A 15,260-nucleotide genomic window follows, 5' to 3' on the forward strand; every position below is an offset into this window, starting at 1 on the left:
TATGTCTTCAATAGCCCAAAATGCTGTATTTCCTTGTGTGGTGCCTGAAAGCATAACACATCATCCTATGTAATGCTATAATATGGCTGTATGGAGCATGATAGGCCTCCTTTTAACATGGGAAAGAAATCTTGTTTTAAGACCGCTCTGTTTTGCTCCTTAAAGCATACCAGCAGGATAGTTAACTGGCTGCTCAGGAGTGCTTGCACAAGGCAGTGGACCAGCAGAAAAGCCCTAGCCCACTACAGGGGGAAAATCAGCTCACACAGTTTTATTCTGACCTCCCAGCAGACACTGCTTCCAAGTACACTCACTCAGTTCTGCATTCTTGGCACCTACTGAGGTTCAGGCACTCTTTGTGTTCTTGCATCATCTATATTTCTCAGTCCCCTCACTCACACAGACAGTTCTGCTGGGCTGAAGTTAATATTGCATGACTGCTTTCTGAAAGGAGGAGGGGGGGAAGGGAGGTGAAAGGAAGGGAAACTCTTCCTATTCTTAGACTATGGCACAGTTTCTGATGATCTTGGACTCATTTCTTTGTCTACTGACACTTATTATTAATCTAATGAATCTGTAAAGAAAACAGTTCTAAAAAATTCAATACTGTATGTCTGGTAGAATGGCCCTTGGCATAATCTGAAGTCAGAAGCAAAAGCTCTATTTCTGTGCTACTTGCTTGCTTGTCAGCATCTCCTCTGCCCACTCCCCTGGAGAAGTTAGGCTTTCTAGAATGTGGGAGGTGTATCAGATGGTGTCTGTCTACTTTTCAAAGTTGAAATAATGCTGTTACACTGAATGTAGAGGTGTTGTGTTGTGATCCTTTTCAATAATCCTTCCTACAGTATGTGCCCTCCTAGTCAGAATACATCTTTTCATCATGTTCTTTTACAGCTTGCCTTTCTTTGGGAAGCCATAATCAAGCTACTGTTTTCCTTTGGTTAAGAAATAATCTAAACAGGATTTGTTTATGCTTAGATGACTCAGAGTGCTAAGGCGCTGCTGCAATATTTCTAGTCTTCAATGTCTTTCATTTGAAATTTTTAGCATTTATAGGCTAAATATCACTGCATTGCACGGCCACCCTGCTCACTGGCACCAGACATATTGTCCTTCTGCTTAATGACTGTCAGCCAGCAAGTCTATCGCTCTCAAAATGACATGAGAAAAGCCCTCAGCCATAGATATCTTCCACTTTTTGTGGACTTCTTACATGTTCTTTACATACTTAATCCTCTGCTTCTTTAAAGTTGACACTCATGACTTGGGCATTGTGACAAAAGACAGATGGAGCTCTCAAAGTTAGCAATCATTTAGCATTCCTGTTTGCAAAAAAAGGATGTTCAGAAAGGAGATTTCTACCACTCTGGCTATAGTTATGACAATTGACTAACATAATGTCAAAGATGTGAATTAAGAATGGAGTAAAATAGAGAAAATTCATTGAAGTTCCACTTACAGTAGTCAAGTTCTGTCCCTTTTGATAGAGTCAAGAGGAAATCTGCCTTTCTTTCCACTTTCTTTTCAAGACTCTCCATTCTTTTCCCAAGGTTCTTCCTCCAGCAGCAAAATACAGTACAGATCATTTTTACAGCCAGAGTTCCTGTACACATCTTGATCACCTATTGCTTTTTCCAAGGAAGTTTGCTGATGATGTGAAGCTGGGAGGAGTGGCTGACACACCAGAAGGCTGTGCTGCTATTTAGCGAGTCTTGGACAGGCAGAAAAGTTGGCACGGAGGAACCTGATAAGATTGAAGAAGAGGAAGTGTAGAGTACTACACTTCAGAAGGAGTAACTGTATGTATCAGTACAGGTTAGAGGCTGACCTGCTGGACAGGAGCTCTGTGGTGAAGAACCTGGGGGTCCTGGCAGACAATGGGTTGGTCATGAGCTATCAGTGTGCACTGGTGACCAAGAAGGCCAATGGCATTCTGGGGTGCATTAAAAAAGAGTGTGGCTAGCAGGTCAAGGGAGGTGATTGTCTCCCTCCACTCTGACCTGATGTGGCCACACCTGAAGTACTATGCCCAGTTCTGGGCTCACCAGTTCGAAAAAAGACAGAAATCTCCTAGAAGGAGTCCAGGTGAGGGCAACCAAGATGGTTAAGGGCCTCAATCATCTCCTCTATGAGGAAAGGCTGAGAGATGCAGGACTCTTCAATCTGAGAAGAGAAAGCTGAGAGGGGATCTCATGACTGTTAATAAGCATTTAAAATGCAGGAGTCAAGTTAGTGAGAGTGGACTCTATGAGCAACAGTAGAACAAGGAGAATGAGGCAGAAACTTGAACTTGGGAAGTTCCTCACTAACGAAAGGAAGAATTTCTTCATGGTCTAAGTGACGGAGCACTGGACCAGGGTGCCCAGAGATTATGGCGTCTCCTCTTCTAGAGATATTCAAAACTTGACTGGACACCTTCCTGTGCAACCTGCTGTAGGGAACTGCTTTAGCAGGGGTTGGACTATCTTTCAAGGTCCGCTCCAACCCCTACAGTTCTGTGTGATTCTGTGTGAGGAATGTCATGGGGACATGGCAGGAGAAACCTAAAATGTTATGAGAAGACCATAGGAGAAGTACACAAAGCCAAAGAAAACAGACATTAATTCCATTATTAATGTAATTTGTTGTTCTTCTCTATTTTATGTAGAAGTAGTCTCTTCTTTTTCCTGAAGGGACCAGAATCTCAATCATGGCATTTGAGAAAGCATCTAATGTCTGAATTTCCACTTAAATATACAAAAAGGGTTTTATACTCGTGCTGTCCTAGTAAGGATATCCCGTGAATAAGCAGGAAGAAGAGTACTTTGGATGAACAAGCTTCCATAAACTGTCTTTCTTCACTGCATATAGTCCTCAAGTTCTGATTTCTTTCTGATGTCACTAACATGGAGAGCTGTCTTTATATAGAATTCGTATGCACAAAAAGCATTCTTTACTAGAATCGATACATGCTGTTTCATTGCTTCTGCAACTGCTGCGTGTGAATGGCAACAATCCTTTGCACTTTGCCTGGCTAGAAGCCACTTGGAAGTTCTTTTGAAATTCCTAAGATGTCAGCTGTGAAATGGCACTGGGGGGGGGAGCGTGGAGGGGAAGGAAAACAAGGAGTCTAGTAAAGCTCAGGAAGATGTGCTTATTTGTGCACTGACTAATGTGGGATATCAGTTGTACTGAATAAAATGTCTATCCATAGCCCACAGCACATGAGGCCCCATGAGTGGTTTTTTGGCAGTTACATTCCTCACCTTAGATCAGAAAATATTCTAAGTTATGTTGATATATTTTACAGTGCACACTTCAAAACTGGAGCTTAGCCTTCCCTAGAGTATTGCTTCATTCTTCTGAACTTATCACTCTTTGGGAATTCTGTCTGTTCTTCACATTCTTTCTTCCACTTTTCTGTCACTAAAAAAGAAAACAGAGGACTCCACAGGTTGGATGATTTTGGATTGAAAGAAGAAATGGATGATTGCATCTTGGAGAGCTTACAACACAGAATGCTATTATTGGCTTGAATCTCATGTTTTAGAGGCTGGAGAATTAAAATGAATGTAATAACAAGATACTTCAAAATGTCTGTGAAGGGCAAATCCGAATAAGGCAGAGTCAAATTCGTGGTATTAATTACAGTATTTCAAGCAGATATACGAAAATACTAGTGTTGCTATGCAGAACTTGTGCTGCCTTCTCTAGAGTAATATTTATCATTCTAATCTCTCATATTCAAGAGAGAGACACAAACTGGAGGATGGCCCTGAATTTGGAGACAATGCCATGTAAGGCTGCCTTGGCTTACTTAATGCAGTAAAGCAGCACTGCAAATTGTTTTGATTGTTAATTACAAATACATAGTTGTATTGTTATGAAAGGAAATCTGTCTAAATGAGAGAGCAATTTGTCACTAATTACAGGCTGATAATAAATAGGTACAGGATGGAAAATTTGAAGAAAACTCTGAATAAAGGGTAAACTAATTTTCTGAAACAGCCTTTGAACCACAGGAGAAAAAGAAAAACAAGATGGCCAGGCTAAGCCAGGATATCAATCCAAGGATATATCTTGACCAAAAGGCCTGTCAGGGCAGGGCTGTGGGGAGGTAGAGACATATCCTACAGTGTTTTTGGGGAAGAGTTTGACATCCCTGTTGGGGCTGAGATGGGCAAGGTGGGGGAGACCTCAGTGAGGTGGTGAGGGGATCAGTCAGGCCTATTGGCTCCTGCAGGGCTCTAGCAAAATAATAATAATAAAAACATACAATAATTTAACTGTTAATAAATTAGGTTTTGAAAGTCATTGAAAAGTCCTCACTTGACATGGTTATTTCAGTTCATATTGCTTAGGTAAATAGGTATGAGAAAAGGGACAGGAAACCTACTTCTAGCTAGTGAAATCCCGTGAAAATATTCATGAGCAACAAATCAGATGTGTCCTGAAGGGGCAAAAGGCTCATGCAATTATTTGCTCGAAAGCTGTATGTTCTACAACTATACTCTTTGCAAATGATAACAAAAATAACTCTAAAAATATTGTCCACTGAAATTTCAGAGGTTTGCAAAATACAGGTGAAAAATAGGACTAGCAAAATACCTTCAAGCAAAAGCTATTCAAAGCTATTTCTATGCTGCTGGAGGAGTCTGCCCTGGCTGCATAGCTACATAGTGCATAGATTTGTCTCCACTCTGCTCAAGCCCAAAGTGTACTTTCTGCAACAAATCAGATCAGTTAAAGGATCAAGTTGAAACTTTGCCAGAAACCTAAAGATGGTTGGATCAGATTTGAGATTTAAAAGGTACATTGTTAGAAAACTTTAATGAGGTCCTGGAGCCTTTAGGAATGCCAGCACATTGATTTAACTTTTCTCTGCACCATGGGCTTTTAAATTATTCTCTCATATCCTCTTCTAAAAATTATTGTTCAGCTTCCATGTTCCTTTTAATCTAAAAATATACAAACACAGGAACACAGAGTAACCTCATCAAGTAATACTTTCCAAGCAACAAAGCAAATAGTTCACAAGGGTTTCTCCATTATCACATAGCTCCTTTGTAATATCCTCTTATTTTTACAGTATCATATCCTCCATCTCATAGCACAAAGTCTTTAATGTCAGTCACTAGAGGCATGCCCCAAGGCTCAATACTGAGACTGGTACTATGTAACAACATTATTAGTGACCTGGATAAGGGAAAAGATAGTGGATAGTGTCAACCAAAGGACTGTTAGGATAATTAATATCTTGGACAATCTCTCCTAAAATCCGGGAGAACTGGGTCTGTTCAGCCCAGAAAAACAGAAGGCTCAAGCCAGGCTCTTCAGACTGGTGTTCAGTATCAGGACAAGAGGAAGTGGACAAACAGAGAAAGCACTCAATCCATTACTTAGGCACACACAGAGAGCAGCCACAAAGCTGTGAAACAAGTACTCAGGGATGGTAATGAAATGTTTCATAGCACTTCTGATGAATGAATGAATAGCTTGCATGTATTTCTGAGACATAATCCAGTCTTGCATTATGTATATCATTAAAAAAAACCCTACTAATTAAAATTAAAGCAGTTTTCAAACTACAGAAGATTCTTCAGGTCTGAAGAACCAGTCTTTCAAGCCAAGCCATCTTTCATTTCATATTCCTTGGCACTAACTTTTGGACTGTTGGCAGAGAACATTATCTGTGTTTCTCTTAGTTCCTTCATAAAGACACAAAATGTTTTTAATAAGGACAATATTTCTGAATGTAACTATTTAACTTTAGCTATTAGGGGCTAAATGCAAACTAGGAAACTGGTCTTTTTTTGTTTGTTTCTTTAACTTTGCTTTTAACACTAATGTTACTTATGTTTTAACTCCTAATGTTATACACTGAGTAAAGCAACAGTTCTTGTAAGACAAAAACTTCTAAAAATCTGGCTCTGGAATCCCCCTGTGCTCAGCCCTGCTTCCCACTACTCTGTCACTTTCCCAAGATCTTCCTGGATTATTTCCTGGACTTTACAAGTACTTTGTGCTGACTCAGTGCTTTTCCTCATGTAGTCTGCTCATCATGAAGATACAAAGTCTGCTTCTGTAGATACTAAAGATAACGCTGAATACTGTCAAAGATTCCCTAACAGATTAATTCATTTTTGTGATAAGACAAATACGCAATCAGTTTTAAATCAGACATTCACAATCAATAAAGGCAAAGACCTGGAAAAGAGTTTAAATTTTACTTTAGACAGTATTCTACTAAAATGCTGTAGAATGTGTATTATACTTTGTCATGTATGCTATGTCAACTTAAAAACTACTTCAAGTGTTCAGAGATGGATAAAATCCCATTTCTGTAAATAGCTTTTTAACTGTCATTGCCTACACACTTGAACCAGTCTAAAGGAAGAGCCAGAAGGAGCACAGTTTTCTTTCTTATAAATGTCACTTGGAAAATGTGCACATTAAAAATGTCTCTTCTGGATATTTTCTCTGAATGCAAATGTAAACTTATCTTTCAAAATACAAAGATAGTTTCTATCTTATGATAATTTGCAGATCTTATGGAAGAAGTTCACATATAAAAAAACTAATTCTTCCAAATCCTCATATCACTACTTCCTAATCACACAGAGATAGTTCATAATCAGAAGCACTCATACCATTAAAACCTATATTAGTTTTCATGACTCATTATCCTGTATAATTTTTAATTAGAAAAAACACACAGACTGTATTCAAATGATAGAGGTCTGCTACAAAGTTCAATATTCAACAGCATATTTTTTTTGTATTTTACAACAAAATAGGCAATCAGCTACTTACACTAAAATGTTTTATACCATTTTCTAGGAGGTTATGAGGATATTTCAGGGCCAAAACCAACCAAACAAACAAAAAACCCACCTTGAAAGCAGTGTTTATTTTTCAAACACAGCGGTCAATATGTTTGCAATTATGTAAGCAACAGGAAAATAGATATTATATGTCAGCCTAAATATGCCAACATTCTTCAAAATGAAATATATTGGTACTTTCTGTTGCTACTTCAGCAAATCCACAGGTTTTATGAAGTCACTCATTTTAGCTATGTGAATCTATGACACATTTTCCATGTGTACAAATATCAAGAAACACCTGAAACAAAGTTGGTTTCCTAGCTGCTGTTGTTAACACTGACAAACTTCTGGAAGACCTCTAAAGTCACTTCCAACTCCAGCAATTCCGTGATTCAATGATTCTATGACCCTAGATGTAGTTGTGCAGCATTGGGAACCATAACTCTGCTCTCACTCTCTGTCAGCCCTTTTCAGCTTAGCCCTTCTAGAAAGAGCCTCATCAGCCTGAATGCCATGTCACATCTCTTTCACAGGATGCCTGTGATCTCTACAGCATGACGTTTTTTCTTGACAGTTTACTCCATATTATAATTCTCTGCTTTTATGAAATGTCTTTCATCAGAGGATCACATCAAGCCTTACAACAGCTGGATTATTTTTCATAATGCGTATGTATATAAATAAATTTCATGTCCTGGCTTCTCTACTCTACTCAGTAGTCAAAGCTATTTTCTTTGAACAGGTATGTCTCATTTATAGGTCTGTCATAACCAGGACTGACAGAATTTCAGTCCACGCTCTCCCTGTTCACTAGAGGAAGTTGTCAGGAGCACAGATTATAAAATTTGTATTTGTCAAGTAATGGTACAGAACTATTCACCACTTAAACTTGCTAATGAAGGAAACAAGTAAGATCAATTTTTTTAAGAATTCTAGCTAAAAATAATTATTATAATTGTTATAGAATACTCCTCTCAGTACACTGGTTATTTTGCATGTTTTTGCTATGACATAAGTGGAGGTATGACCATCTACAGGAAGTGCTCTGTTCCACATACACAATCATTGCTAGATTTTTCCTTTTGAATGAGATATTGCCTAACAACCAGGCCCATGGAACAATCTAATGTTGTTAAGCTTGATGTCTAATGACAAGCCTGCCATTATTAATGATCATGCTGAAATCCTCAGTAATATCAGAGAATTCTATTTCTCAATATTCAGAATTCTTCCTTATTTCAAAATGTTGGGTTGACTGTGTATGCCTGCATTAATTTCACAAAGTTTTTATCTCATACGTAAACTGTTCTGAAAGCTGCTTTCCTCCATTTCCAATTATTATGTAGCCCAAAGTAATTTGAAGGATAGTTAATCCATTTCTTAAGACGCCTATGGATTGCAGAACAATGATTAGATACTTTGATAAAACAAATTGCTCATTAGCTCCTCATGATGTATCCTTTATATATTCTGATATTGCAGGCGATGACTTTGATGCAACCCTACACAGATATTTAGGTTTTAAATTCTATTTAAAGCCTTAATTCTTGGTGGTTTCAGTGGAAAGAAGGTAATTTAAACAGGATTTAGCCATTTAATTCCCTTAAGGATTATAAACCATTGTCTTTCCATAGCAGATAGTTCACCCTTACTTTCCAGACAGTTCAATGTTGATAGTTTTAGCTTTTGGCTCCTTAGGCTCTGTGGAAGTTAATCACATTCTAGGAGGATTGTGGATCATTATCAATGGCATTTAGCAATTTGCTTTTACAGTGATAATAATGCCAACATTAAAAAAACAACTCTATCATAGTGTTTGAACATAGATGAATAGAGCTAAGAAACCCTTGTAAAACTTCACCATTGTATTTCACATGTTCTGTCACTCAGCACTGTATCTTTTGCACAATCATGAAAACTCCCTGAAACAGAAAATGAAAGAAAAAAGCAACAACACAAACAACATTTTAATTTTGTCCTGTCTAGCGACTGTATTTGTAGAACTCTGGAAATTATACATGTACAGTAATTGAGAAGACTCTTACTGAACGTACTGGTTTTGGACTAGGACCATGCTAGGACTACTTCCTATCCATTTGAAAAAGTTTCCTAACATTTAACATGGTTGAATCCCTGAGAGGAGTCATTTTAAAAACTGGTTACCAATGGAGTTAATCTAATCCCACTTAAGAAGCTTCTCACTTAAGAAGCTCTGATTCCTCCTTTCATTTGGGTCATCTTGGCACACTCTACGTAAAAACAAGCTTAGGGAAACATGGAAAACAAAGGTCTCTAGAGGCGAGTTAAACCATTCAGCACCAAACTGTCCCTGCATGGAAAATGATATCAACCTGGCTGTAGCTCATTTTAAGTATGTCCTCACAAATATTGTAAAATTAAGAGTCCCCTTATAAGAGTCTAAGCAATTTCCCATGTCAACAAATATTTTGCCTGCTTACATACTGGAGTTGAAGCAGTCTCCCTTCAGTGTTCTTGGTAAAAATTTCTGTATTACACATTTTCTGGGTTACAGCATCACATCTGATGTGAATTCTTCTTCACTAAACCCATTTCAGTATCTCCCTCTAGTTAGATGAATTACTGTGTTACATTACTGCATTTTTGAAGTCTTTTTCCTCTTTTTCTTCCTTTTGCCTACCAGGCTTATTTCCCATCTGCATATGTCAGTCTTTGTCTGCCTCATTTGCTTAATTAAGAGTATGGTTCTGCTCTACTAATGAGAACAAAATCTAACTCCTATTCTAGCCTGTTAATGTAGAATAGAGAAACTACATTATGCTTCCAATTCTTGGAAGGTAATCTAACTTCCAATACCGGATTAATATTAATGTTAAAAGGAAAAACCTTCTAGTGCCTCAAGATAAGTATTTCTTATGTTATTAACGATGCTATAGGAATCTTAATTATGTACATGCTATCATTGAAAAGCTGAAGATAAATGTTTTCAATCTTGGTTGCCTCAGTGCAATTATTTTGAGCTGTTTCTGTTACAGGTCTGATTTTTATGGTGTTGCACACATACATCCCTCTGAATGGAGGTGAAGGAAGATGAACACATTCACTACACTTGAAAATGAAGTCATTTATTTAGAAGCCTATACTGCACTCACACACACTGACAATTTTAGTTTGGATTTAAGTTGCTAAAAATGAGGGCACACCAAATGTAGGCAAGTACTTTGAATGGCACAGGAGAACTGCTGCATCACAGAGAGCTATAACTTACAGTGTGCAATGTCACATGGTAGTAAAAATTATTTTGGCTCTTACCAGTGGCATTAGTGGGATGCTATAGTAAGTAGAGATGAGGTCACCAGCAAAACGTCACAACTATAAATGGAGTGAGAGGAGAGTGGAGGCCGGACTCAACTATCAGAGCCAACATGTAGGAAGAGTTCAGAATAAAACACGGATATCAAATCTTCTATACAAAGCACTATAAAGAACACCACCTAACCCTTTGGGATGTCCCAGGTAAATGAGTGTCAGCAGGAAGCCAATGTACATTTTTTAAAAAGTCTACGTTTGGCCATAATATACTTTTTTTTTTATTGTTGTTGTTTGGAAATACCCAAAACTCTGTATGATCAGAAATGTCAAGGATTTTTGTCACCAGTATACTTTCATGTTTCTCTACTTGCTGATAACAGTACTGTAACCATACATCAGAACCTTTCTTGTCAGACTAATTCAAAGATAAGCATTTAGAAATAAATGTTTTGTTTGTAGCTGTGGCTCACTACAGACAGTGTATAATGCATCTCTGGAAAGAACAAAAGCTTAGCTTTGCCTTTTTTGGAAGACATATATTTCTTTTGTTGTTGAGAGTAATACAGGTGCAGCTTCTCCCGTGGCAGTAAGCATGGAAACATTGCTGACACTGGAATATCTACAGCATAGCAGTCATTGTAACAAACATATAATGTGTTCCATTACATGAAAACTTTTCCATGATCCCAGATGTAGCGAAGATACTTTTTTTACACTAGATAACCTATTTAGGAAGCGAGAAGCTTTAACCACTCAACAGTTTAGGCAACTGTAAATTGCCTCATATAATTTAGGGCTGTTGTGAAATATGGAGATATAAATATATAAGGTTTCCCAAGTCTTCATTACAGAAGATTGTTATCTGTTTCAGTCAGTATAATTTTAAATAGAATAAATGAAAGCAATCCATAACCTATGTCACGTTACAGACACCAGTCAAATCTGTAAGCTCAAAGACATAAAACTTCTGCAGTATACTCAAGTAATGTTTCACACTGGGGAATTTACACCTACTTTCAGCTGGTTTATACTTCATGCCTCCCATCAGGAAAGCAATTGGATTTCTTCTTTAAGGCAATTTTAATGTATATATCATTTTGTGTGCTATCTTTGTAAGTCACAGAATTCAGCTAAGCCATCTGACACAAAGTTAGCCTGTGGCTGAGAATTATATGGGTCAATTATACAATATACTTTCTATCACTTCTAAATCAATTGCCTCTTAATTTCAAAGACGGTCCTATTAAGAGTGTGAAAAGGATCTAATTGCCTCCCTATGGACCACTTGCAACCGGTAGCCATCTGAAATTCACTTTTTTTTTGCTCCTGTGTGCTGTATGCCTGTGAAATTTAAATTGATTATGTATCAAAACGCTTTCTTTGCCAGAGTTGATAATTATTTTGTCATCTCTTCAGATTACTTCTGATAAATTTCCTGGCAAGATGTCCAACACAGAAGGCTATATTACTTGTGAAAACATTGATTACAGTGATAGAACAGGGATGGGTTTGGGTTTTTTTTCGTTTTCTTTCCATATTTTTCCATACTCTTCCTTTCCTTTGTAGAGCTGAGGTTATTATTAGAAATACGTGTTTACATGTTTGTCAGTGTTACTGAGCTCTGCCTCACAACATTTATTGTTGAGCACATTCACCAGAACACAGTGTAATAAGGTCATATCCTTGTATTACTAACAGTTCAGCTAAAGCTTCATTGATTCAAATGTCAGGAGGTCTCGTAGCTTCAGGAGAATGAGGACCAACAGTAATATCTTAACAGGTAAACTTGCATTTCAGAGCATCAGAGCTTAACAGTACATACTCTGGAGAAGAAGCCATTCCAGAGAGGTCTCACAGCCTCAAGTGTTGTACCATTTTAATTTTTTATTGCCTTTCTTCGGGCTGTTGCAGTTCTTTCAACTTGCAGATTGTAAGGAGAAGGATTCTACAACCATTTTTCTCCTTGTGACAATGCCAGCTGGAGCACATGAAATGCACAAGTGGCTGCTCTTTCAATTGCTTCATGACAGTCGAGATTTCTCTCAGATTTTGTCTTGGCTCTTTGACAATACTGAAAACCAGTTAAGGAGAAAAATAATCAAGGATTAGTTCTGCCACAGCTGAAGCTAATCTAGGCCTATATTGCTTGTTTCATGACCTTCCCATCACACGTCCCCAGTCCGTTGCAGAACCTCCTAAACTCATTTAACAGTACTGTGAAATAGGCCAGTTTTCATTTAACTGAAAACTAAGCCAGCAAAAATTTGATATGGTTTGGCCTTCTTCAACTTTCCAATCCAGGAACAGAAAGCCAGAAGTATCAGAACAAACGATGGGGGGGATAAGGTATGGCCCTTCAGGGAAAATATGGGGCATTTTATTTCCACCAATTCTGACTCCATAGAGGTGAGCAAAATCAAATTTTATCCCAAGTCTTAGCATTTTTGTGACAATAGAAATTCAAACCACTGTATTTTTTTTTTAGCATTCAGAGTGTTTCAGAGTATCATGGTTAGATACTACTCATCACAGTCTGTCTTTTTTCTATGACTGCGTGATTAGCACTTGGGCATTGACCCACAGGAATCTCTCGCATAAAAATTCACTGTTTCTTAGGGCACAAAACAGAATGTCTACTTGGTTGATATTTGTAATACACATTTTTCTAATCATATATAAAGCACTGACTTGCTGAAATCTGACATTCTAAATTATTGTTATAAAAACAACAAGTATGATACGTAACATTAATTCCCATTTCAAAATCGGTGTTTCATTTCTGCGATTGTCTGGGAGTAGTTTTCACCATTACACCTCAAGAAAAAAAATTAAAATAATAAAAAATTAAAAAACAGCCGTATCCTGGCAAAACAAACGAACAAGAAAACGCACCCAGAACCACCACAGCACAGAAATAAGTATTTCATTATCATTTCTTTTAGAAAAGCTGATGGCTACTCTGCACCAGACAAAACTTGTGCATAAATGCAATGTTATGCTAAGTGGTGTGGAAATTCCAAAAGACTGTGAAATACTTTGTAAGGAGCTGTTACCGTGCGCCTGAGGCTATGCTGCTGAACTGCAAATTTAAGGGGCGTGTTTTCATCAGTATTCAAGTCAGATTTGTTAGTGAGCAAGGAGAACGATAAATAATGCCAAAAAATCTGAAAAGTTGCTATGTATTTTAGAAACGCATTGCGTTGAGAAACAGAGTGGGATGCCCTTTGATATTTTTATTACTTCCTGAGGGAACAGCCTTTAGTCCAGCCTTAGGTCCTCAAGCAATGCTGTCATTTATGCATATTGTTACCTTAATGCTGGTCCAGAGCCCCAAGCATAACATTAGTATTCAACTTTAAACACGTGAATAACATCCTTGATATCACATGCGTAATGATAAATATCTACATGCCAGGATAACAGAGGCTGTAGCCTTTAAGAATACAAATACATCATCACGTATTTTACAATCCACTGCATTTATCTATGAGCAACCAAGCAAATAGTAACATTCAAGCATTTTCTAAAGCAACCTGACATGATGTCCACATCGTCACTGTGCAATTAAAGCTATATAGATTAAGAATACATTACCAGGTGGCACATTTACACTCTTGACAAATACATAGCAAAACCTGGCTTTCCAAAATACTCAGAAATGTCTCAATACGTGCCAAGCTGAAGCCCAGGAGTGGCAGACTTCTCTGGCAGATTTAGTTTTGTTATAAATGCTCAGAGTCCAATCGGAGATTTTGGAATATTTTATTACAATCAAAATGTGAAAAGCAATAAGCAGTGCTGGGTGTGCCGGGGAGTCTCCGCTCCACCAACGACGCACATCAAGAAGATGGTTCTCTTTTATTTTATACAGTGTCTTATTTAAAATTCCCTGAAGTCCCCTCATCCTTTCGGTTAATCATTTTATTCTACGCTTGCATGGCTAGGCGGTCGCACATTCCTTCAGGTGGTCTTTGGTCTGAAGTCTGTTTGTTTTCCTCAGTGCCCTCTGATTCATCCCTCCGGGCTCGGCCTTGTAAGGTTTGTGTTTGAGATGCTTATCTCTGCCACCCCTTGATTTGAGGAATGCCACTCTGTCTCCATCTTGCAAGGTTTTGTGTTTGAAATGCAGATAGAGTTCTGTTCTCAGTTTATCCTCCCATGCCTTATAAGGAAATTCTACTCCTTTAAGCAATTTTCTCTGCCGATTATGGTTAAGGCTAGTTTACAGTTATTGTATCAGCATCCCTGACACTTTGTCTTTTGACACGAATCACATCCACATGTTTTACAGTTTGGTTGAGTGAAGCAGTTAGCACTGGCTGCCCACCCTTCTAACAAAGACCACCATCTCCTTAGCTATGCTGATGCAAAATGACGTTGGCAGATTCCCACATTCAACAGAAGAGCCAAATGACAGCTGAGAGCAGTAACTTCTGTAACGATCCCAAATAAATCTGCTACCAAACATCAGTTGATGGTAATTCTTCAAGAGGCTGAGCACTTGCTGCTTGAGCTGAATGGAAACCTCTGTTCAAAAAAGAAAATTAAAAACAAAGAAAAAAAAATTAAAATCCCAAGATTCTGTCGAAGTTGAGAACAGCTGTGAAAATGAGAAAAATTGTTCAGGAGATGTAAAAGTTATTAACGCACTAATCAAGCTAACAAAAACTGAGTCTTTGCTGTTTGGACTTGAGTGAAAACCTCTATACACCTGTGCTGAAATGCCAACTCTGTCTACTTTCCAGAATGTAAAGCTGTATTCCTTTCTCCTTTTTTTATCCCATTTTTTTTTATCCCATTTTTTTTTTATCCTAGCCCCTAGAGGAAAATCCCACAGTACTCCCCATGCCTTTCTTACACTTTAGTAAGCCAAAAATACACGGAGAATGTTCCATTGCTAATATTATATAGCATACTCACACACTGTGTAAGACATTTTGTCATACCCATCTATTCTGATGCTGAGATAGATTTTCAGTTTGTAAGACATCTGAGCAATACCTGGACTTGCATGGGTAAAATTGATAAAACACTGGGAAAAAACACAATATACTATTAATTACAGCATAAGCATAACATTTCAAGAGATGAGGTTAAGATTGATCATCAGGAAAAACTGATTGCTGATAGGAAGGGGCTTCTTATACATCCCTGAATGGAAGT

Source organism: Cyrtonyx montezumae, unplaced genomic scaffold (genome assembly GCF_038088225.1).
Source record: "Cyrtonyx montezumae isolate F1298 unplaced genomic scaffold, pur_monq_1.0 scaffold_2, whole genome shotgun sequence".
Lineage (NCBI taxonomy): Eukaryota > Metazoa > Chordata > Aves > Galliformes > Odontophoridae > Cyrtonyx > Cyrtonyx montezumae.